Raw genomic sequence first — 10,829 nt, 5'->3', positions numbered from 1 at the left:
AATATGCGTGTATTCAATGTGAATATAGTGTTATAGAATCAGTTTCATGATCTACATTCAAACAGTATCAAATGTACGTGTATTCAATGTGAATATAGTGTGATACAGTGAGTTTCAATATCTGCATTCAAACAGCATCAAATATACGTGTATTCAATGTGAATATAGTGTTATAGAATCAGTTTCATGATCTACATTCAAACAGCATCAAATATACGTGTATTCAATGTGAATATAGTGTGATACAGTGAGTTTCAATATCTACATTCAAACAGCATCAAATATACGTGTATTCAATGTGAATATAGTGTGATACAGTGAGTTTCAATATCTACATTCAAACAGCATCAAATATACGTGTATTCAATGTGAATATAGTGTTATAGAATCAGTTTCATGATCTACATTCAAACAGTATCAAATATACGTGTATTCAATGTGAATATAGTGTGATACAGTGAGTTTCAATATCTACATTCAAACAGCATCAAATATACGTGTATTCAATGTGAATATAGTGTGATACAGTGAGTTTCAATATCTACATTCAAACAGCATCAAATATACGTGTATTCAATGTGAATATAGTGTGATACAGTGAGTTTCAATATCTACATTCAAACAGCATCAAATATACGTGTATTCAATGTGATAGTGTGATACAGTGAGTTTCAATATCTACATTCAAACAGCATCAAATATACGTGTATTCAATGTGAATATAGTGTTATAGAATCAGTTTCATGATCTACATTCAAACAGTATCAAATATACGTGTATTCAATGTGAATATAGTGTGATACAGTGAGTTTCAATATCTACATTCAAACAGCATCAAATATACGTGTATTCAATGTGAATATAGTGTGATACAGTGAGTTTTAATATCCACATTCAAACAGCATCAAATATACGTGTATTCAATGTGAATATAGTGTTATAGAATCAGTTTCATGATCTACATTCAAACAGCATCAAATATACGTGTATTCTTTGTGAATATAGTGTGATACAATGAGTTTCAATATCTACATTCAAACAGCATCAAATATACGTGTATTCAATGTGAATATAGTGTTATAGAATCAGTTTCAATCAGTGATGTACATTCAAACAGTATCAAATATATCGTGTATTCAATGTGAATATAGTGTGATACAGTGAGTTTCAATATCTACATTCAAACAGCATCAAATATACGTGTATTCAATGTGAATATAGTGTTATAGTTTCAATATCTACATTCAAACAGTCAAATATACATTCAATGTGATATAGTGTGATCAAACAGTATCAAATAAATATATCTGTATTCAATGTGAATATAGTGTGATACAGTGAGTTTCAATATCTACATTCAAACAGCATCAAATATACGTGTATTCAAAGTGAATATAGTGTGATAGAATCAGTTTCAATATCTACATTCAAACAGCATCAAATATACGTGTATTCAATGTGAATATAGTGTGATACAGTGAGTTTCAATATCTACATTCAAACAGCATCAAATATACGTGTATTCAATGTGAATATAGTGTGATACAGTGAATCAGTTTCAATATCTTCAAACATTCAAATATATCAGCATCAAATCTACATTCAAACAGCATCAAATATACGTGTATTCAATGTGAATATAGTGTGATACAGTGAGTTTCAATATCTACATTCAAACAGCATCAAATATACGTGTATTCAATGTGAATATAGTGTTATAGAATCAGTTTCATGATGTACATTCAAACATTATGAAATATACGTGTATTCAATGTGAATATAGTGTGATACAGTGAGTTTCAATATCTACATTCAAACAGCATCAAATATACGTGTATTCAATGTGAATATAGTGTTATAGAATCAGTTTCATATCTACATTCAAACAGTATCAAATATACGTGTATTCAATGTGAATATAGTGTTATAGAATCAATTTCATGATATCTACATTTAAACAGCATCAAATCTACGTGTATTCAATGTGAATATAGTGTGATACAGTGAGTTTCAATATTTGATTGGCGGAGAAAAAGGCCCAGACGAAAAAGGCCCAGACGAAAAAGGCCCGCGAAAAAGGCCCAGACGAAAAAGGCCCATACGAAAAAGGCCCACTTTTTTTCAAATTCAAAAGTGGGCCTTTTTCTCCATTGGACTGGGCCTTTTTCTCCGTTTAATTTCCATGTTCCCACAAACTTTATATTTATTTTCAAAATATATTTCCAACTTCCTATTCCGTGGAAAGTGGAATGTACACAGGTTGCTGAAACCGTTACCTTCTATAAGGTTTGCCGAGATCAAACAATGTTAGCGTATGTACGTTAGTTAATCTTTGATTATTTATTCGTTAGCAATCTGATTTCGGATTACGTTAGTATTTATATATTGCTAATATCCCGTTAAATAAAGTTCATTTTTCACAATTTTTGTTTATTGAACTACTATCGGCTTTTTTTAATATAATACAATAAATTAATGTTTTTCGCACTTAGCCTTGTTCTGTCCACCCTCTTTGATTATTCCCCCAGCCCCCAGTCCATCTCCCTTATAACTTCCCTTCGTCGATACTTATGCCATAGGTAAAGACCACTGATTCGTTGTGAATAAGGAAACTGAATGAGTTCCGCGGGGCTTTTGTGGTTGCTGGGAACAAAAATATATGTTACCACGAAGACTAGTTTATTATTATTAACATTTGATAAATAATGTTTATAGGAATAATAGTACAAACTTGAACTATCGTCTGAAGCAAGGACCAAAACAAAGACTATTGTAATCCAATATTGATTCTAATACCATTTATTCTTTATACATTTTCAATTCTTTTAACAATTACAAAGAGCCCAATAAATATATTAAAATCATAACCTACTGCTATAAATGATTTTGTTCGTTCTTCGTGTCCTGTTTTCACCTTTTGTACATTTTCAAGCAGCTATTGATTACCTAATTACACATGACATAATACATTGAGATATAAGGAAGCTTTACACTTTACGTTAGCAAAGCTACTAATAATGACAAATCAATTTTCTACTACGACGGATTTTTTTTTATGAGTCTCTTATTAGTGAAGACACTAAACCTTTTAAATTGAATCTAAGATTTTTTTTCTTCAAATTTTCCACGATCATGGAAGGCATATCAGTGTATTTTTCTAAAAAACTATCACGACATGGCTGCACATGAAAGAACACAAGTTTAGCTGATCCATCAGTCAGTATCAGTTTTTCATGCGATAAATTTGCCTTTTTTCTTTAGTTTATTCACTTTATGTTCTTTCTTTTCAGTTTTCTTTTTCTTAATGTTGGCTTTTCTCCTTTTCTGTTGTTATTCCCTTCTCTTTTCCTTTTCTTCGATTCGTTCAGCGCAATTTTTGTTACTCTCTGATTTGATTTGATCTCGTTCATTATTCGGTTTGGCAAGCAATTCCACATAGTCTTTTACCTATTGCAATACAGAAAGGTTAAAAGTTTTCAAGATCTTACAAATATTTTTGTCAAATTGAAAGTTTACCTGAAAACCTTCAGCTATTTGCAGAGCACCATTTCGTGCCTGTTTCTCTTCAATACTTCTTGCATTTTCAACTTCAGCTTGGCCTACCAAGATTTTCATTTTTGGTTTAAGTTTTATTTTCTTTCATTTTAATCGTTGCCACTTCTGGATCTAAAGTGGTCTTATTCAGAATGGGTGAGGAATTAGATAGTTCTCCAAAGTCAAATTTGCCGGAAACTAGGCAGCCTCCACTGTTAAAAATTGGTGTTGCCAGTGTACTTGCTAGTCTTGCTTCAGGAATTTCTGTTTTAACAAACTCTGAAAGACCAGAGGTTGATGACACAGATGCTGCCTTGGTGGCTCGAGCATGTTTGGCAATTCAGGACCTCTTCTTCTTACTTTTCCTTTTTAATTTCTTGTTCATTCCCTCTAACTTCCGTTTAAGTTTGATTTTCGTTGTCTTATCAGACAATTCCAGCTTTTTCCCTGAAAATCAATGGAATAAACTGGCCGGTCTTCCTTAAATGTAAATGTTAACACATACCTGTTAAGTGTGAGGTGTTCATTCGGGTTATGTTCTTTATTTTCAGTTTTCTTTTTCTTAGTGTTTGCTTTTCTCGTTTTCTGTTGTTATTCCTTTCTCTTTTCCTATTCTTCGATGCGTTCAGCCAACTTCTTTTACAATTTGATTTGATTTCATCTTGTTTCTTAATAGATTTAGCAAGCAATTCCACATTGTTTTTCACCTATTGCAATACAGAAAGGTTAAATTATTTAAAATCTTAAAAATATGTTTGTCAAATTGAAAGTTTACCTGAAAACCTTCTGCTCTTTGCAGAGCACCTTTTCACGCCTGTTTCTCTTCAATACTTCTCGCATTCAACTTCAGTTTGGCCATCCAAGATTTTCACTTTGGCTTTGAGTTTTTTTTTTATTGTTGCCACTTTTGAATCTAAAGTGGTCTTGTTCAGAATGGGTGAGGGATAAGATAGTTCTCCTAAATCAAATTTGTTGAATACTAGGCAGCCTTCACTGTTGAAAATTTGTGTTAGCAGTGTACTTGTTGGTCTTGGTTCAGGAATACCTGTTTTGACAAACTCTGTCGGATCAGAGGTTGATGACACTGATGCTGCCTCGGTGGCTTGTGCAAGTTTGGCAATTCAGGACCACTTCTTGTTATTTTTCTTTTTTAATTTCTTCTTCTGCAATTTTTCTAACTCCTTTTAAGTTTGGTTTTCATTGTCCTATCAGACAAATCCAGCCTTTTCCCTGAAAATGGATGGAATAAGCTGGTCAGTCTTCCTTGAACGTAAAGATCAACACATACCTGTTAAGTGTGAGGTGTTAGCTGCTAGACATTCTTCTTGTTCAACACCAACCTTATTGCTATTGAGATCGTCAACTGTAGATACACTTTCAGTTGGAATGTTGGTCAATAAGCTAGCAATGAAAAACTCTTCAGGAGAGAGTTGCTTTTTAAGAGCGACGATGTCAATGGACCCTCGCGTTTTATAAGGCTCTTGATTTTTAGGATCCTCATTTCCTACAAATTTTGTTTAGACGTCACTTTCAAGTTCTTGTTTTCTCTTTTTCTATTTACAAAAACTGCCTCTCATATTATAACCTTTAAACTTTATTATTATTTACCTTGATCTCTCAACATTATCACTGATCACTCCATAGATCAAACTATACGAAACAATAAGTCTATTGTTATTTTCTTTAGGGAACGGCATTTTGAAGCCAAATCTAGCGTCAGGACGCCACAAACAATGGCGGACGGTGGAAAGCTGTTATTAAAACTTTTAGCTAAAGCTTTATTAAATTCAACAAAATTTAGTTCCTTTGTTATTGTTCTATTATTATAATTCATTATTATTGTTATACAAAGGAACTAAATTTTGTTGAATTTGTAATAAAAGAATTAAAAATTTTAAAAATTTTATGTTAAAAACCGTCCGCCATTGTTTGTGGCGTCCTGACGCTAGATTTGACTTGAAAATGCCGTTCCCTGAAGAAAATAACAATAGACTTGTTTCGTATAGTTTGATCTATGGAGTGATCAGTGATAATGTTGAGAAATCAAGGTATATAATAATAAAGTTTAAAGGTTATAATACGAGAGGCAGTTTTTGTAAATGGAAAAAGAGAAAACAAGAACTTGAAAGTGTCGTCTAAACAAAATTAATAGGAAATGAGAACCCAAAAAATCATGATTTCTAGCTTATTGACCAACATTCCAATTGAAAGTGTATCTACAGTTGACGATCTCAATAGCAATAAGGTTGGTGTTGAACAGGAAGAATGTCTAGCAGCTAACACCTCACACTTAACAGGTATGTGTTAATCTTTACGTTTAAGGAAGACGGGCCAGCTTATTCCATCTATTTTCAGGGAAAAGGCTGGATTTGTCTGATAGAACAATGAAAACCAAACTTAAAAGGAGTTAGAAAAATTGAAGAAGAAGAAATTAAAAAAGAAAAATAACAAGAAGTGGTCCTGAATTGCCCAACTTGCACAAGCCACCGAGGCAGCATCAGTGTCATCAACCTCTGATCCCACAGAGTTTGTCAAAACAGGTATTCCTGAACCAAGACCAACAAGTACACCGCTAACACCAATTTTCAACAGCGAAGGCTGCCTAGTATTCAGCAAATTTGATTTAGGAGAACTATCTAATCCCTCACCCATTCTGAACAAGAACACTTTAGATTGAAAAGTAGCAACGATAAAAAAAAACTCAAAGCCAAAGTGAAAATCTTGGATGGCCAAGCTGAAGTTGGAATGTGAGAAGTATTGAAGAGAAACAGGCATGAAAAGATGCTTTGCAAACAGCTGAAGGTTTTCAGGTAACCTTTCAATTTGACATACATATTTGTAAGATCTTAAATAATTTTAACCTTTCTGTATTGCAATAGGTAAAAAACAATGTGGAATGGCTTGCTAAATCTATTATGAAACAAGATGAAATCAAATCAGATAGTAAAAAGAAGTTGGCTGAACGCATCGAAGAATAGGAAAAGAGAAAGGAATAACAACAGAAAACGAGAAAAGCCAACATTAAGAAAAAGAAAACTGAGAAGAAAGAACATAAACTGAATGAACGCCTCACACTTAACAGGTATGTGTTAACATTTACATTTAAGGAAGACCGGCCAGTTTATTCCATTGATTTTCAGAGGAAAAGCTGGAATTGTCTGATAAGGCAACGAAAATCCAATTTAAACGGAAGTTAGAGGGAATGAAGAAGAAATTAAAAAGAAAAAGTAAGAAGAAGAGGTCCTGAATTGCCAAACATGCTCGAGCCACCAAGGCAGTATCTGTGTCATCAACCTCTGGTCTTTCAGAGTTTGTTAAAACAGAAATTCCTCAACCAAGACTAGCAAGTACACTGGCAACACCAATTTTTAACAGTGAAGGCTGCCTAGTTTCCAGCAAATTTGATTTTGGAGAACTATCTAATTCCTCACCCATTCTGAAAAAGACCACTTTATATCCAGAAGTGGCAACGATTAAAATGAAAGAAAATAAAACTTAAACCAAAAATGAATATCTTGGTAGGCCAAGCTGAAGCTGAGAATGCAAGAAGCATTGAATAGAAACAGGCATGAAATGGTGCTCTGCAAATAGCTGAAGGTTTTCAGGTAAACTTTCAATTTGACAAAAATATTTGTAAGATCTTGAAAACTTTTAACCTTTCTGTATTGCAATAGGTAAAAGACTATGTGGAATTGCTTGCCAAATCAATTAATGAACGAGATCAAATCAGAAAGTAACATAAATTGCGCTGAACGAATCGAAGAAAAGGAAAAGAGAAAGGAATAACAACAGAAAAAGAGAAAAGCCAACATTAAGAAAAATAAAACTGAAAAGAAAGAACATAAAGTGAATAAACTAAAGAAAAAAGGCAAATTTACCGTATGAAAGACTGATACTGACTCATGGATGAGCTAAACTCTTGTTCTTTCATGTGCAGCCATGTCGTGATAGTTTTATAGAAAAATACACTGGCATGCCTTCCATGATCGTGGAAAATTTGAAGAAAAAATATCTAAGATTCATTTAAAAAGGTTTAGTGTCTTCACTAATAACAGACTCTCATTTTAAAAAAAAGTCCGTCATGGTAGAAAATTGATTTGTCATTATTAGTAGCTTTGTTAACGTAAAGTGTAAAGCTTCCTTATATCTCAATGTATTATGTGATGTGTAATTAGGTAATCAATAGCTGCTTGAAAATGTGCAAAAGGTGAAAACAGGACACGAAGAACGAACAGAATCATTTATAGCAGTAGGTTATGATTTTAATATATTTATTGGGCTCTTTGTAAGTGTTAAAAGAATTGAAAATGTATAAGGAATAAATGGTATTAGAATCAATATTGAATTACATAATCTTTGTTTTGGTCCTTGCCTCAGACGATAATTTAAGTTTGTAATATTATTCCTATAAACATTATTTATCAAATGTTAATGATAATAAACTAGTCTTCGTGGTAACATATATTTTTGTTCCCAGCAACCACAAAAGCCCCGCGGAACTCATTCAGTTTCCGTATTCCCAACGAATCAGTGGTCTTTACCTATGGCATAAGTATCGACAAAAAGAAGCTATATGGGAGATGGACTGGGGATTGGGGGAATAATGAAAGAGGGTGGACAGAACAAGGCTAAGTGCGAAAAACATTTATTTTTTGTATTATATTTAAAAAAGCGATGGTAGTTCAATAAACAAAAATTGTGAAAAATGAACTTTATTAAACGGGATATTAGCAATATATAAATACTAATATAATCCGAAATTAGATTGCAACCGAATAAATAATCAAAGATTAACTAGCGCACAAACGCTAACATTGTTTGATCTCTGCAAACCTTAAAGAAGATCACGGTTTCAGCAACTTTTGTACATTCCAAATTCCACGGAATAGAAGGTGGGAAATACAATTTTCGAAACAAACATAAAGTTTGTAAGAAAATGGAAATTGATCGGAGAAAAAGGCCCAGTCCAATGGAGAAAAAGGCCCACTTTTGAATTTAGAAAAAAGTGGGCCTTTTTCGTATGGGCCTTTTTCGTCTGGGCCTTTTTCGCGGGCCTTTTTCGTCTGGGCCTTTTTCGTCTGGGCCTTTTTCTCCGACCTCCTTCACATTGAATACACGTATATTTGATACTGTTTAATGTATATCATGAAACTGATTCTATAACACTATATTCACATTGAATACACGTGTATTTGATGCTGTTTGAATGTAGATATTGAAACTCACTGTATCACACTATATTCACATTGAATACACGTATATTTGATACTGTTTAATGTACATTATGAAACTGATTCTATAACACTATATTCACATTGAATACACGTATATTTGATGCTGTTTGAATGTAGATATTGAAACTCACTGTATCACTTTATATTCACATTGAATACACGTATATTTGATGCTGTTTGAATGTAGATTTTGAAACTCACTGTATCACACTATATTTACATTGAATACACGAATATTTGATACTGTTTGAATGTATATCATGAAACTGATTCTATAACACTATATTCACATTGATTACACGTATATTTGATGTTGTTTGAATGTCGATATTGAAATTCACTGTATCACACTATTTCACATTGAATACACGTATATTTGATGCTGTTTGAATGTAGATCATTAAACTGATTCTATAACACTATATTCACATTGAATACACGTATATTTGATGCTTTTTGAATGTAGATATTGAAACTCACTGTATCACAATATATTCACATTGAATACACATATATTTGATGCTGTTTGAATGTAGATATTGAAACTGATTCTATAATACTATATTCACATTGAATAAACGTATATTTGATGCTGTTTGAATGTAGATATTGAAACTCACTGTATCACACTATATTCACATTGAATACACGTATATTTGATACTGTTTGAATGTAGATCATGAAACTGATTCTATAACACTATATTCACATTGAATACACGTATATTTGATGCTGTTTGAATGTAGATATTGAAACTCACTGTATCACACTATATTCACATTGAATACACGTATATTTGATGCTGTTTGAATGTAGATATTGAAACTCATTGTATCAACACTATATTCACATTGAATACACGTATATTTGATGCTGTTTGAATGTAGATATTGAAACTCACTGTATCACACTATATTCACATTGAATACACGTATATTTGATGCTGTTTGAATGTAGATATTGAAACTCACTGTATCACACTATATTCACATTGAATACACGTATATTTGATACTGTTTGAATGTATATCATGAAACTGATTCTATAACACTATATTCACATTGAATACACGTATATTTGATGCTGTTTGAAAGTAGATATTGAAACTCACTGTATCACACTATATTCACATTAAATACACGTATATTTGATGCTGTTTGAATGTAGATATTGAAACTCACTGTATCACACTATATTCACATTGAATACACGTATATTTGATGCTGTTTGAATGTAGATATTGAAACTCACTGTATCAAACTATTTTCACATTGAATATACGTATATTTGATGCTGTTTGAATGTAGATATTAAAACTCACTGTATCACACTATATTCACATTGAATACACGTATATTTGATACTGTTTGAATGTAGATCATGAAACTGATTCTATAACACTATATTCACATTGAATACACGTATATTTGATGCTGTTTGAATGTAGATATTGAAACTCACTGTATCACACTATATTCACATTGAATACACGTTTCTTTGATGCTGTTTGAATGTAGATATTAAAACTCATTCTATAACACTATATTCACATTGAATACACGTATATTTGATGCTGTTTGAATGTAGATCATGAAACTGATTCTATAACACTATATTCACATTGAATACACGTATATTTGATGCTGTTTGAATGTAGATATTGAAACTCACTGTATCACACTATATTCACATTGAATACACGTATATTTGATACTGTTTGAATGTAGATCATGAAACTGATTCTATAACACTATATTCACATTGAATACACGTATATTTGATGCTGTTTGAATGTAGATATTGAAACTCACTGTATCACACTATATTCACATTGAATACACGTATATTTGATACTGTTTGAATGTAGATCATGAAACTGATTCTATAACACTATATTCACATTGAATACACGTATATTTGATGCTGTTTGAATGTAGATATTGAAACTCATTGTATCACACTATATTCACAATGAATACACGTATATTTGATGCTGTTTTAATGTAGAACATGAAACTGATTGCTATAACACTATATTCACATTGAATACACGTATATTTG

The 10,829-nt window shown here is 32.1% G+C and overlaps 2 long non-coding RNA genes across 7 annotated transcripts; one reads left to right on the top strand and one right to left on the bottom strand.

Moving 5' to 3' along the window:
* Positions 1-3,130: 3,130 nt before the first annotated feature.
* Positions 3,131-5,357, bottom strand: LOC132088077 (uncharacterized). 3 transcript variants are annotated; one of them, XR_009421296.1, is made up of 7 exons: positions 5,143-5,357; positions 4,823-5,038; positions 4,580-4,764; positions 4,310-4,527; positions 4,040-4,241; positions 3,517-3,981; positions 3,131-3,447 (listed from the first exon to the last, which is right to left on the bottom strand). It is a non-coding gene; the product is annotated as an uncharacterized LOC132088077 (long non-coding RNA). The 3 variants fall into 3 exon arrangements; XR_009421297.1 differs by having other exon boundaries at positions 4,310-4,522; XR_009421295.1 differs by having other exon boundaries at positions 4,310-4,764.
* Positions 5,358-5,362: 5 nt separating this feature from the next.
* On the top strand, positions 5,363-7,559 carry LOC132088076 (uncharacterized). Of its 4 annotated transcripts, none has more exons than XR_009421293.1 (6): positions 5,363-5,582; positions 5,687-5,831; positions 5,890-6,344; positions 6,414-6,616; positions 6,675-7,139; positions 7,209-7,559. It is a non-coding gene; the product is annotated as an uncharacterized LOC132088076 (long non-coding RNA). The 4 variants fall into 4 exon arrangements; XR_009421294.1 differs by lacking the exon at positions 5,363-5,582 and having other exon boundaries at positions 5,607-5,831; positions 5,890-6,074; positions 6,132-6,344; XR_009421292.1 differs by lacking the exon at positions 5,363-5,582 and having other exon boundaries at positions 5,608-5,831; positions 5,890-6,074; positions 6,127-6,344.
* Positions 7,560-10,829: the final 3,270 nt, after the last annotated feature.

The sequence above is a fragment of the Daphnia carinata genome, chromosome 6 (assembly GCF_022539665.2).
Source record: "Daphnia carinata strain CSIRO-1 chromosome 6, CSIRO_AGI_Dcar_HiC_V3, whole genome shotgun sequence".
NCBI classification, from domain to species: Eukaryota; Metazoa; Arthropoda; class Branchiopoda; order Diplostraca; family Daphniidae; genus Daphnia; species Daphnia carinata.
This window is presented reverse-complemented; position numbering and strand designations above follow the sequence as displayed.